Source organism: Macrobrachium rosenbergii, chromosome 56 (genome assembly GCF_040412425.1).
Source record: "Macrobrachium rosenbergii isolate ZJJX-2024 chromosome 56, ASM4041242v1, whole genome shotgun sequence".
Classification (NCBI taxonomy): domain Eukaryota; kingdom Metazoa; phylum Arthropoda; class Malacostraca; order Decapoda; family Palaemonidae; genus Macrobrachium; species Macrobrachium rosenbergii.
This window is the reverse complement of record NC_089796.1, coordinates 63193863-63208919: the sequence shown is the minus strand read 5'-3', so window position 1 is coordinate 63208919 and position 15057 is coordinate 63193863.

Sequence of the window (15057 nt, the reverse complement as noted above, 5' to 3'; positions counted from 1 at the left end):
ATTCAACTTATGTCATAAAAGCTTCTTCCAATCATATTGAGTCTTATGTGTTTATACATTTTCTGATTTTGTTTTTTTATCTACAGCAAAAAAGATTTTTGTAAAATAAATGTTGAAATTCATCCGTATTATAATTTTCTTCATCAAATTATGGCTTTAGTCTTTAGTGAGAGAGAGAGAGAGAGAGAGAGAGAGAGAGAGAGAGAGAGAGAGAGAGAGAGAGAGAGAGAGAGAGAGAGAGAGAGAGTAAATTACTATTTTTGTTTAATGTTCCTTTTCTGTCCTTTTGAAGACTGATATCATAAAATATAAAATGAGTTTGATGTAATGTAAATCTGATAATCATGGTATTGATGATTTATGATATATGAGAATAATAATAACAATATAATAACTCTTACCATGAGATTAATGAATATAGACAATGTTGTTGTTGTTATTATGGGATATTATTATTATTATTATTATTATTATTATTATTATTATTATTATTATTATTATTCAGAAGATGAACCCTATCCATATGAAACAACCCACAGGGGTAACTAACTTGAAATTCAAGCATCCTAAGAAAATGGTGTTCATTCGAGTGAAATAACAGAAGGTGGTAGAAATACAGAAAGAGGAGATCAGTTATTAGAAAACAGATGTACTAACAATAAATAAATAAAATGTAAACAAAGTATTAAATACAAGATGTATTGCATAAGGGTAGTAATGCATTACATTCACTTGAACTTTTGGTTCCAAGTTTGCAACACATCCTCAGTAAAGAGGCTTTTTCCACAGTCGTAAGGCGTGAGGGAATAAAGGTCCCTGGAACTGAAAAAAGTTTCTTCTCGAGGTACATTTACTTACATTGATGCTGCTGTTCAGCGAATCTGGCCCTCTTCAACAGGAACAGGGGATTGGATCAACTGAGAATGTGAAAGATATGTCAAATACAACTTATGAAAAAGTGACAAACAAGAGACCATCCGTTCTATGGTCCAAGGCATAGCTGCCAAAGAAACCTTCCACCTCGAACCACTTAAAAGATATAAATCTCTGGCAGAAGCAGACATTTCCCTTGGAGAACAGTATCCTAGTAAAGGAAGGACAAATTACCTAAAAAAATGTTGCACTGATTTAATCACTCATATAAGTATATGAGGATTCAGAACAATACCCAACTTTCATGCGGCATTTTGACATTTTCATTAGATGTTTCTCAAAATAAGATGTAAGTAAACAGGTATTTTAGAATAGTTGAAAGAAAAGAAAAATATCTGTAGAAAAATTGTAACAGAATAAATGAACAAAAACCCTACAACAACTTCCTGAATATTTGTTCAAAAAACAATTGAACAAATTCCAAAATGTTAGTGATTAAATATATATATATATATAAATATATATATATATATATAATATATATATATATATATATATATCCTCTTCGTTATAATATATATAATATATATATATATATATATATATATATATATATGTATCTATATATATATATTTACTATGTTTTGACTTATATATATATGCCTCTTTATATATATATATATATATATATATATATATATATATATATTATATATCCTCTGTTTTATATTATCTAGGGCCTATAACAGGAATTTATCCAATTTTTATTTTATGTAAATAAATATGAGTATATGGAATCATTTTTTCTGCACACAAACATATATATTTTATATATACACTCGGTTGTATTTGTATATTTTATATATATATTATTGGTATTATATGTAATATATATATATTTATATATATAGTTTTTATATATAATATATATATTCATATATATTAAATAATTTTTCTTAAATATATATATAACTGAATTTTATTTTATAGAGAATATGGAACGTTTTGAATATATAAATAAAGATGGTTCAAACATTTAGGAAAGAGAAGCAACAGAGTATTGCAAGTTTTTGACGTATTGTCCCCCATTAGCAGAAAAGTATTCTTCTTTCCAGGATTTAACATTGCCTTCAGACAATTATATATATATATATATATATATATATATATATATATATATATATATATATATATATATATATATATATATATATATATACACATATATATATATATTATATACATATGTATATATATATATATATATATATATATATATATATATATATATATATATATATATATATATATATATATATATATATATATATATATCACGATAATATGGAATATGATGAATATATAAATAAGGTATTAACGTGCTCCAACGATCATTTAATCAGAGTATTGCAAGGCGTATTGAACGTTCGCTAACTTAGCAACACTTACATCTATTTTTGGAACGGGGCATCTTTCTCTCTCTATCTCAACTCTATCTCTCTCACCGTATATCACCTCTCTCTCTCTCTCTGTGTTTCCTATCTCTCTCTCTCTCTCATCGTTTCCGAAGTTCAGGTTCTTATGAATCGCACAATTATTCTTCAAATCAATTAAATGGACCATTTAAAGAAACGCAATAGTTTTCAAACAAAAAAATAGGTTTATTATTCAAATAACCCAACAAGAAAATGAATAAAACAAAGCAAAGATTAAAATGCATAATAAATGAAATATCGAGTTAGATAACTAAACTCTGAACTGCAAAAACACTTCTGATTAAAGAAGTCTCACTATGGCTAATAGCCTGAAAATATCCAAACTCACACATACCCCAAATCAATAATTAGTCATGTCAAAAACAGTCTACCACATGTTATTGAAACCAGTCCCACTGTCCACTGACATCTGTCCACAGACATCTTGTGAAGAATCAAACATGATGAGAAAACTCCCAAAATATAAGGAAAATGCAAAACACAATAATGGAAAGTGTAAATAATAGCCAAGATATGGCAAACGTAACATGACAAAAATAATAATATAAAAGAGGTATGAATATTCATATTAAATCTCCCACACCAGTTCAAAAGTTCATAATGATTAGAAAATCATGTGTAAAAATCACAAGTTCAATTTCCTCCCATAAAAACAGAGATTTCAAACTCTACCTTTATCTGCCGATTCAAAGCCTGATCCTCTCCAAAGCTACGTCTAGACAACTGCAGTTCTATCACGTTAATGAACGATCAAAACTCACTTTTAGGCAGATTTTGGCGTAATCTAGATCAAATTAACGCACGTACTCACGAATATACATAACACTTCGGGAAGATCACCTGACCGGCAATATTGCTGAGAATCAAACTATTTGTTGAACACAAAGATTTTACCTCGAGTCTCTCGACCTAGTTCCATCTGACTCCATAAATTCTTTCATCACATCTTAAAGCATTGAAGCTATGAAATGCATATATGTGTCCTTTAAAACTTGTAGCAGCCATATTTTCTGAAATAGAGCTCGGCCAACCACATAAGAGCGTCTCGCTCTCCTCAACGGCAAACTAAAACAAAAGCATATGTATAAAACATAACAAAATAGAGACTATGCTCAATTAGCAATGTCTACTGCACTGCAGCTTTACTCTACTTTATTTGTAAAACTCATGACGCACTTCCAAAGTCACTGGTTGAGTTTTTAGAGCCTTTACATGTAATCTTACAAACACGAATAAGCTTTTTGCCCACAACAAGAATTATCAGTAAATAGCTTATTAAGACAATTAAAATTGTCGGCATAATATATTCCTGATACTGGAACATCACGGAATCGTCAATGTCTTCCAACGGTGGAACCGTCATTGGCACCTTGGTTGTAGGTACCTCCACTACCAAATGCTCGTTATGCGTATGACGTTATAATTATCTTCTCGAACTGTTGAATACAGCACGGCTAGGTACGAGAAATCCGTAGACAGGATTCTGCAGGATGAATCGAGCTGCTCGGACCTCGATGAACGAATGTCGTCGACTTGTTGCTCTGGCACATCATTGTAACTGCATACTCCTTGCAAAAACACGGCAGGAAGAGTACTGTGGACTCAATGTGGTAATCTCGCAGGAACTGTCTAAAGTCACATTCTGTCGGAGTCTGTCTATGAACCAATGATAATTCACAACCACCCACAGACAAAACTCGCAACTGGAAAATACTACTGTCACACACACACTTTCTCTAACCAAAGCACAACTGTCTTATAATCAACTCCCGAACCTTGATATTGATCTCCCAAAATGAACATGGTCTCTACTCTATCCCATGTCACTACTGAGTCTAAAAAAACACTAAAAAAGGTCTAATAACAAAAAGTTTCATGTTACTGAACCAAACAAAACTACTAATGCAAAAGTAAACACTAACAATGTGAACTAATTCCAAGTTTGTATCTCAGAATAATCACAGTCAACTCACTATTAAGCACAACAACTCTACGGAACTCACTCAAAAAAAAATTCTATCCGGGGAAAAAAAAATATCCAAACACTAAAAGGTATCATATCTCGTAAAAGACATGAAAGTTCTACTCTGGTTAGCAAATATTTCGCAACACCTGACTAACTTCAACAAAATAGCAATTGACGTAATGGCATTTTAAAAGGGATGATAATAACTATAAATCTACAATACAGCCCTTTATTTAAAAAAAGAAACTGGAAAAAAAAATCAAATAGGTCAAATACGATCTCCCAACTGAAAAAAAGATAGACTTGTTCGGTCCTGATATACTAAGTACCTCCCAAGAAAAAGGGCCCTAAATGCCACATATTACGTCAGATGATAAAATACATCATAACACAACAACCCACTAACACACGGGTCAAATCTCGTATGAAATTAGCCCATGTCTCAATGTCCCTGGCCGGGGAATCGGAAAACAAATGACTAAGAACTTCAACATCCAAAATGAACAAGAGACAAAAAAAAAAAAAAAAATATCATATATATACAAACATTAACGGCCATCTACATCCTATATACAAACGTTCCATTAATCCCCTTAACTTTCTTTAACTTGGAAATATGGGTCAATTTGGCTACCCAGTATTTACATCTTTAGGGGGCGGGTCTATTCTTGCTTGAGGGGTGACAATCTCAAAAGGTCCGTGGAACTTCGGACTTAACTTATAATTCAGATCATTCCGAACATTCACTTTAACAAACACTGGCTATCACCCATCGAAAGCTACTCCCCTCGATTTCGCGTTACTTTTCTCTGGCACGGATTGCACGCGAACTAAGTTGATGAGTTCTTTACTGATACCCAAATCTTTCTCGCTGTATTTATCAATGAAGTGACCAGTAACATCACCCTGAACACACTCTGGTAACAAATCAAAAGGTCCTTTCAACTTGTATCCATACAAAGCTTCTGCTGGAGATATCTTAATTGTGTCATTCATCATAGTCTATTGATACTATATCGCACTTCATCCAAAGATCTGTCCCAATGTGTATCGGAAACCTCCCACCGTCATGCATAAAGCTTCGATTACTTTCCGATTCGCCCCTCTCACACAACCCATTTGCTTGCCAGGTCTATATGGGAGTTATAGATACTTTTTTATCCCCAACAAATTAGCAAGACCGGAAAGTCTTATTAATAAACCTCCCCTACCATTGTCTGGTGATCAGACATTCTGGAACTCATATCGACAAATTATCCCCTTAAAAAACGCTATAGCAACTTCCTCAGCTGATTTGTATTTCAGTGGGAAAATCTCGACAAACGAGTCAACTCATCAACAACTACTAATAAAATGTCTATTCATAAGCGGACTCTGAGAAGTTACCCAGAATATCCATATGCACTCTGAAACGGCCTATGTGGTATGGGATATGAACCCAAACGACACGACACTGTCGTCGCTGGCTTATTCGCATTGCAAATAGCGCACTTCTTCACAAGGTTTCTACTGCGGAAAACATATTTTTCCAAAAGAACTTTGACCTGACGTTTTCATACGTCTTGTCCAATCCAAATGAGGAGAAACGCAAATTTACAAATGTACAATGTCTAGAACTTGTGGTACTAGACTCTCTGGCACGATGATTTGTGTAATCTCACCCATGCTTGAGCAATTCTGGCGCAAGTTATACTTAACTTCCTTCTCACCAATAAATTATTCTCCAACTCTAGACCAGAAAAAGGCAACTTATAACCCTTTCTTCGGTGAAAGGCCTTAAGAAATGCCTTAGCATCTGACAACAATTTATCTTCATCTTGTTTTTGTTCCAGCAAGCCTATGTCCCAAGTGACATTTTCAGGTGGAATATAACACACTGCGTTGCAGCATTCCGAGTATCACGGGGCACAATCTCTCCTGAGACTGCCGGGACTCACTATTTCTCCCCGAAGTATGCACTGTAGGAACGTGTATGTCCTCTTACATCGATCTCTCAGAACTACTAATATCAGAGACATTAGCCACCAAATAATTACTGCTTCACCCACACAGGATTCGGTGTGTATTTCCTCATCTCCTCGACTGGAAAATATCTGCTCAATGCATCTGCAACTCATTATGCCTTACCTTCAATGTATTTGAGGTTTGCATCAAAATCTCTCAATGTTAGGAACCAAGTGCTTCTTGAGGCATGAAGACAAATCCTGGCTTATTAAAAGCTCTAACAACGGTTGATGATCTGTAAAAATCACAAATTTATTTCCCAACAACAACATCTTAAATGAACAAGGCTAGAGACGATTGACGGAAAGCCTCCTTGTCACAACTGACATCAGCCTTCGTTACTACCGCGTGTTTTGAACTTTCTGCTATAAAAGCAATTGGGTGTGAATTTTCAAATTTCCATCAAACACGCACCTATACCTTCCTGATTGGGGCGTCAGTCACTAAGGTGAACGGGTTGACTAAAATCTGAAACTTCAAACTGGTGGGTTCACCAAAAGCGTTCTTGGGCTTCTCAAAGCTAATTGTTGACGATTCACCCAAAACAAACTTAACGTCTTCTCGTAACAAATCTGTCAATGGAGACGCTATTGTAGAAAAAATTCCGCACAAAACGGCGAAAAGAAACCCGACATACCTAGGAACGAACGAATCTGTTTCCTGGTTTTGGGAACCGGAAAATTCACAATGGCTTTAATGATTTCTCATCATTCACTCCTAACTCCCTTTAGAGATAACAATGATGTCCTAAATAGACAATTTTTCTCTTCAGAAACTCAATTTCAATAATTTGACCTTTAACCCAGCGAACGGTAATTTTGAGGACTTCTTTAACATGATTTTAGATGTTCTTCAATTGTATCTGTGCATATGAGAATGTCATCCATGTACACAAACACCGACTTTCCTAACAAGCCATGAAGTACTGTGTTAACCAGTCTAGTAAATGTTATTGGGGACCCTTGTAATCCAAAAGGCATCCTATTAAACTCGTAATGGGCTTACTTGGTACCGAAAATGCTGTATATTTACGGCTACTCACAAACGGGGAACTTGGGGACTGAATAAAAACCCTTGCATAAGATCTATAGATGAATATATATTCTTGCCACCGATCTCAACAAACAAATCAGGCAAACAAGCTAGGGGATATTTATATCTGGGCATGTTTTTTTCATTCAATTTACGAAAATCTACACAAACTCTGATACTACCGTCTTTCTTGGAACTGCAAGTAAAAGGAAAATTAAACGGAGAATTGACGGTCTAATAATGCCTTCCGACTCTAATTTCTGAAAACTTTTTCTACTTCTTCTCTGATCTTAAAAGGAATTCGATATGCTGGAATATATATGGGATTTGTACCCTTTTCTAGGCGGGATTGAATGTTCTAAAACATCTGTAACCCTAATTTATCTCCCTTCAAAGCAATGATATCTAGATATTCTTTCAACACTTTTCTCTACTTTATCTGAATATTCAGGATAATCAACTTTAGCCAAGTGTTCATGTAGAACCTGACTTCGGAACTGTTGCTCGTTAGGAAACATATTCCCGTCTCCACAAAAACTCACTAATTTATGCTCTTCCTTAAACTCTTCAAAATCAATTACATAAGTACCCTTGTGATATTTTTTCACTGAGTCTTGATAGCTAACTAATTCTACTGAAGTCACGCCTGCGACTGAAATTTCATTCACTGACATTGCGCACTATACAACGTCTTTGAATTCTCGGTTCCCTCAACAACGCAGAATTGAGAAGGAAACTTCTTCTTTTCAGCGACACTTTAACCAATGTAGGAACTCGCGGTTGCAATTCAACATCTTCCAACAAAATCCTTTGAAAGATCTTTGCGGAATATCTTCACTCTCTAATGAATGTGTTCGCCATGTCTCAGACTGTGTCTTAGGTTTCTCACAATTTCTTTCCTGTGTATATATGGAACAAAACAACCTGACTCACCTATTGTAATCCCCTGAACTCCTGTAAGAATGTTGATGTTATGTCGCATACAAGAAGGGTGTCCTAAAAAACTCATTTCACCTAAGGCTAATCCTTCTATGACCAAAAATGATTCTACTATTGTCTTTCCGCCGATACAAAGCGTAAGAAATGACGAACCTAAAATATTCAGTTTCTCGCTTGTACATCACACACTGTCTCACTAGAAGGGACTAATTTGCACTCTGAAAACCTCGAGTGAAAAGGTCAGCATTTACTAAGTTAACTGAGCTACCAGAATCAATGAAAATAGAAATTTCATTGCCATTAGAGAATCCACGTACAATCAGCCTAGGTTCTGGGTGACTCTACGACCTGATTAGTCATTATCCTGTGTCCGTTTTCGAACTTATCTTGTGAAAATTCTGCTGTTCCTTGTGTATCTAGAACTTGCATCATGTGGAATTCTCCTGTCATATCTAGAAAAACCTCCCCGGGACTTCCCTGAATAATCTCTATTCTTCGTGGCTGGAAAAATCTCCATCCATGATCTGAAGATTTGCAAACGGAACAATATCTCACGGCCTGCAATTTGACTTACTATGGCCTATTTTATCACAATTAAAACAACGTATCGTTGTGACTGATCTCTCTGGAATTTTTCTTCGATTCTACTCAGGTGCACATGTCTTCGCTTTGCATCATTTCCCGAATGCGAAGCGACTATCATTATTCTGTGGTTTGGAAACTGCAGCTGACATCTTGCACCTCCCTGTACAAAACTACTGTCCAGTGTCGGGCATTTTGCTAGATTTTTGTTAATCTGTGCAAATAAAAAAGGATTCATCTGTATCCTGATCAATTCTCTTATCAAAACTATCTACAATTACATCTGGGACCGACGTTAAAAGGCAAGCAAAGTGTAACAATCTTTCAAAAATTATCTAAGGAGATATTATTTCCAGTTACCCATGGAGAACCTGTTATAGATTTCTTTAACTCAACTACTGCATCAAAATAAATTCGCACTGTATGTGACTAGTGAATCATTGCCTTTCTTTATTTTGAGAAACTCGCAAATTCCGAACTGGCGCATTCCCGTTGAACTCCGCCATAAGTAGCTCGTAGAAATTTCTGCAGTTCATTCCAGTTTTACACCTTCTGAACCCGAAACTGCGTGCTCGTTTCAATATCTCCTTTATCTAAATCCAGAAATGATTTAGCCTCTGTTAAAGCTTCAGCGCCATTCGTAATTTTCTTGGAATTCAGATAATTGTTCATCTGGGACTCAATGAAAGTTTCTATATTTTGGGTTAGGCTTTCCGTCAACTAACCCCTTTAAAATTTGTAATTCCCGCTAATGTTCGTCACTTTATGCACTACAATTGATTGGGATGTGCTTGCTGCATCGTCCGGCATTTTGTGAGTAATCACACGCCCTGAGCGTAACAACATAAAAAGAGAAACCAAAAGAACACTAGGAGAAAGGCACAAGTTACCCCTCTAAAAGAAGAACAGAAAACGGCGTTCTGCGCAACTTACGAGAATGGGGTACTTACCAATTTTGAAACAGAAAACGAAGTCACCTACCTATCTCTCAACTTGCTAACCTGTTGACGTCACCTACTCGACAGCGAAGCAAAAAAAAAAGACACCCAGCGCGTTTCTAGTTGAATCATCACTTTGCGTAATTAACTCACAATCGCCACTATTCACACTTATTTGGGTATTTTGTTAACCCCAAAATTGCTCTAGAGATCATCCAGATCTATTTCACAACTCCCTACTCCCAGTACTCGAATAGAAACGGAAAAAGAGGAAAGGTTCCCGCATTTTGGAATAATCACGACCTACTCAGTCATTCAACACTGACCCGTCGCCTTAGCTCTTAGGTGAAGTCGCCTATGCCTTGGGCATCAACGTTACCAATTAGTCTATTAGCAATCTAATCTCTTTCGCCATCACTAAAGACATTAAAATCATGCTGCCACCAATTTTTCTGACACCGGCTGCCGAAACCAGACCAATTTTTCATCCCATTCCTGCCAACCACAGACACCAATTTTTCTGTAACGAGGACAGAATTAACACCTGCATTTGAAGGTGTATGCGTGCTCCAATGAATTTCATGAAACGGAGGGCGTATGAACGTTCGCTCACGGCAACACTTACATCTATTTTTCTCCTATTTTCTCTCTCTCTCTCTCTCACTCTCTCTCTCTCTCTCTCTCTCTCTGTGTATCGCTCTCTCTCTCATCGTTTTTCAGTTCACCCACCTGAATCGCACTCATTCTCACCAAATCAATTAAATGGACCATTTAAAGAAACGCAATAGTTTCTACAAAAATAGGTTTATTATTCAAATAACCCAACAAGAAATGAATAAAACAAAGCAAAGATTAAAATGCATAATAAATGAAATATCGAGTTAGATAACTAAACTCTGAACTGCAAAACACTTCTGATTAAAGAAGTCTTCACTATGGCTAATAGCCTGAAAATATCCAAACTCACACATACTCCCCAAATCAATAATTAGTCATGTCAAAAACAGTCTACCACATGTTATTCGAAACCAGTCCCACTGTCCACCGACATCTGTCCACAGACATCTGTCGGAAGAATCAAACATGATAGAAAAACTCCAAAATATATGAAATGCAAAACACAATAATGGAAAGTGTAAAATGTATAGCCAAGATATGGCAAACGTAACATGACAAAACAATAATATAAAAGAGGTATGAATATTCATATTAAATCTCCCACACCAGTTCAAAAGTTCATAATGATTAGAAAATCATGGTAAAAATCACAAGTTCAATTTCTCCCATAAAAACAGAGATTTCAAACTCTACCTTATCTGCCGCTAAGCCTGGATCTCTCCAAAGCTACGTCTAGACAACTGCAGTTCTATCACGTTAATGAACGATCAAACTTTTTTTTAGGCAGATTTTGGCGTAATCTAGATCAAATTAACGCACGTACTCACGAATATACATAACACTTCGGAAGATCACCTGACCGGCAATATTGCTGAGGAATCAAACTATTTGTTGAACACAAAGATTTTACCTCGGTCTCTCGACCTAGTTCCATCTGACTCCATAAATTCTTTTCATCACATCTTAAAGCATTGAAGCTATGAAACCAAATGCATATATGTGTCCTTTTTAAAACTTGTAGCAGCCATATTTTCTGATTAAATATATATATGCTTATTATTGCCACATACACACACCACACAATTACACATTTTGATCAGCAATGTGATTTATAATATTGATCCCAAGTGAATGTGGCGAGGTGGCAATTGTGTTTACATGTCACATGCAAGTGTGACAGACGACATATATATATAGGTGGCATTTCAGATGTCGCGAATCCTGTTGACAGAAATGAACTGCTTTGTTTTCAGAATATATATATACCCTCCACCTATTGTCGAATTTGGTGGGCGTGACCGTTGGAATATTAGCTTGAAAATGGGCCCCGGATTATCCCAAGCCCTGGCAGTCTCCAATTCCTTGTTTCATTGACAAATGCGGATTCTGAACCTCCCTGTTTACTTTAGTGCTAATACTGATTTCCATTCAAGGAGGTTGTTTCCACTTTCCCCTGACTTTTGACCACCATCGTCAATCAAACATTGAATTGGAATCTGTCCGAAGGACAAGGGATAATCCCAGGCCCTATTCCCAAGGTAGTATTCTAGCGTTCAGGGCCACCAAACTCAACACAGGTGGAAGGTAAGCAAGAGCAGAAAACAACGACCGGTCATTTCCATCAAAGGATTCCGGCATCTCACGTACCACCCACGTCTCAGCCATGGAAATACGATTGTCACCTTTCCAAATGTCCATATTCGCTAGTGTCCAAAATGTATTGTTGTGTCGTGTAATCATTGTTGCTGTTGTCATGGATTCATATATATTATATATATATATATATATATATATATATATATATATATATATATATATATATATATATATATATATATATATATATATAGATGCAGTAAATGTGTGTGTTTGTACATATACTGTATGTATGTATGTAGGTGATATTGAGATGCACGTGTGTTTTGACAGAAATGACCCGCTTTGTTTTCAGCTCGCTGTACCTTCCACTTTTTGTAAACAAATTTGGTTGGCGTGACTTCAACGCAGGTGGAATTCTTGCAGTTGGAATAATTGCCGATTTTGGAATATTCCTTTATTACTGGCAGCTTATTTATTTCTGTTGTTACATTAATTGCATAATATCTATATCACGGATCGCTACTATCACAATATTATCATATAAATAAAACAGGTTAATTTGCAGCAAAACAACAAATACAAACGCTATTACAATGATTGTTTTACGATTTCGAAGCAACGTCTGGTAGCATGCTAACGGTGACTACCGCTCTGAAAACCCTCCGGATTGTGGTAAGTGTGAGGTCTCATCTCGGCCGTAATCAAAGGGCTAATGAAAATTAAAATAATTAGTAATTTCCCATATTTTGGTAATCATAGAATCAACTAAAAACGATTATTAAATAAAATTAAATAGAAAAAAATAGAAAAAAAAAATCCCCAGCCTGGGGTGGGTCTGCCCAGACCCAACTCCTCCGAGGAAGCACCAGATAGGGTTAAGAGACTGGCCAGTCTTGGAGGCCTTTTGGGCCTCATCCTGAGGTTCTTGGGCCTCTCCAGGCCTGCTTCCCCAGCCTGGCAGGATACCTGCCTTCCCTCCGAGGAAGCAGCCTCTGGTCGGACCTTCCCTTCAAGGCTGCCCTCAAGAGACTGGCCATCCTTGAGGACTTTTGGGTCTCATCTTGAAGTTCTTGGGCCCTCTCCAGGCCTGCTTCCCCAGCCTGGCAGGATACCTGCCTTCCTCCGAGGAAGCAGCCTCTGGGTCAGACCCTTCCCTTCAAGGCTGCCCTTAAGAGACTGGCCATCCTTGGAGGACTTTTGGGCCTCATCCTTGAAGTTCTTGGGCCTCTCCAGGCCTCTTCCCCCAGCCTGGCAGAGATACCTGCCTTCCTCATCCTTGAAGCAGCCTCTGGTCGGACCCATCCTTCAGGCTGCCCACCCATCCCTTCAAGGCTGCCCTCAAGAGACTGGCCAGCCTTGGAGGACTTTGGGTCTCATCCTGAAGTTCTTGGTCCCTCTCCAGGCCCGCTTCCCCAGCCTGGCAGGATACCTGCCTTCCTCCGAGGAAGCAACCTCTGGGTCAGACCCTTCCTTCAAGGCTATCCTCAAGAGACTGGCCAGCCTAGGAGGACTTTGGGCCTCATCCTGAAGTTCTTGGACCCTCTCCCAGGCCTGCTTCCCCAGCCTGGCAGGATACCTGCCTTCCTCCGAGGAAGCAGCCTCTGGGTCGGACCCTTCCCTTCAAGGCTGCCCTCAAGAGACTGGCCATCCTTGGAGGGACTTTGGGTCTCATCCTTGAAGTTCTTGGTCCCTCTCCAGGCCCTTCCCCAGCCTGGCAGGATACCTACCTTCCTCCAAGGAAGCAGCCTCTGGGTCAGACCCTTCCCTTCAAGGCTGCCCTTAAGAGACTGGCAGTCCTTGGAGGACTTTGGTCTCTCATCCTGAAGTTCTTGGGCCTCTCCAGGCCTGCTTCCCCAGCCTGGCAGGATACCTGCCTTCCTCCGAGGAAGCAGCCTCTGGGTCGGACCCTTCCCCTTCAAGGCTGCCCTCAAGAGACTGGCCATCCTTGGAGGACTTTGGGTCTCATCCTTGAAGTTCTTGGGCCCTCTCCAGGCCCGCTTCCCCAGCCTGGCAGGATACCTGCCTTCCTCCGAGGAAGCAGCCTCTGGGTCGGACCCTTCCTTCAAGGCTGCCCTCAAGAGACTGGCCATCCTGGAGGACTTTGGGCCTCATCCTGAGTTCTTGGGCCCTCTCCAGGCCTGCTTCCCAGCCTGGCAGGATACCTGCCTTCCTCCGAGGAAGCAGCCTCTGGGTCAGACCCTTCCCTTCAAGGCTGCCCTCAGAGACTGGCCAGCCTAGGAGGACTTTGGGCCTCATCCTTGAAGTTCTTGGGCCTCTCCAGGCCTGCTTCCCAGCCTGACAGGATACCTGCCTTCCTCCGAGGAAGCAGCCTCTGGGTCGGACCCTTCCCTTCAAGGCTAAGAGACTGGCCTCAAAGACTGGCCCTCTCCAAGCCTTGCAGGCTTCTTCCGGGGCTGGGTCACCCCTTCCCCTCAAGGCAAAGGGCCATCCTTGAGGCAATCCTTTCCTTGGGCCCTTTCCAGGAAGGGTCAGACCCATGGCAGGCTGCTTTCCTTCCTGGTTGGAGGAAGAGAAGGGGCTTTGGGGCATCCTTGGTTCGGGCCCTCTCCAGGCCCCAATAGCCTCTTTGCTTCCTCGAGGAAGCAGCCTCTACTTTTCAAAACTGACACTTTCTGTCTCCATAGGCTGCTTTGGAGGAAGGAAGCGGACGGATTTCCCTCACCAAAGCATCTCGGAGATTGTTCTTGGACACTTTGAAATCTCGGCGCATGCGCGAATGGCATTTCTCTCGTCCTTCCAGGAGCCGGAGACTGAAGGATTCCAAAATGTCTTCAAGGAAAATCTCGAAGGTTTTAGATCATTTCAACATCGCGATAACCATTACTTGGAGTTCTTTTCTGGCACATAAACAGCTTCTTTGCTTTTAGGAGTCGTCTTCTATAAACTTATGAGATTCCCTCTTACTGACGATATTGATCATCCCTTCGATTCTTCCTTGCTTCTCCGAAAAGTAATTCTGTGAATCCAAAATCTTTCAAGTAGTTTCTAA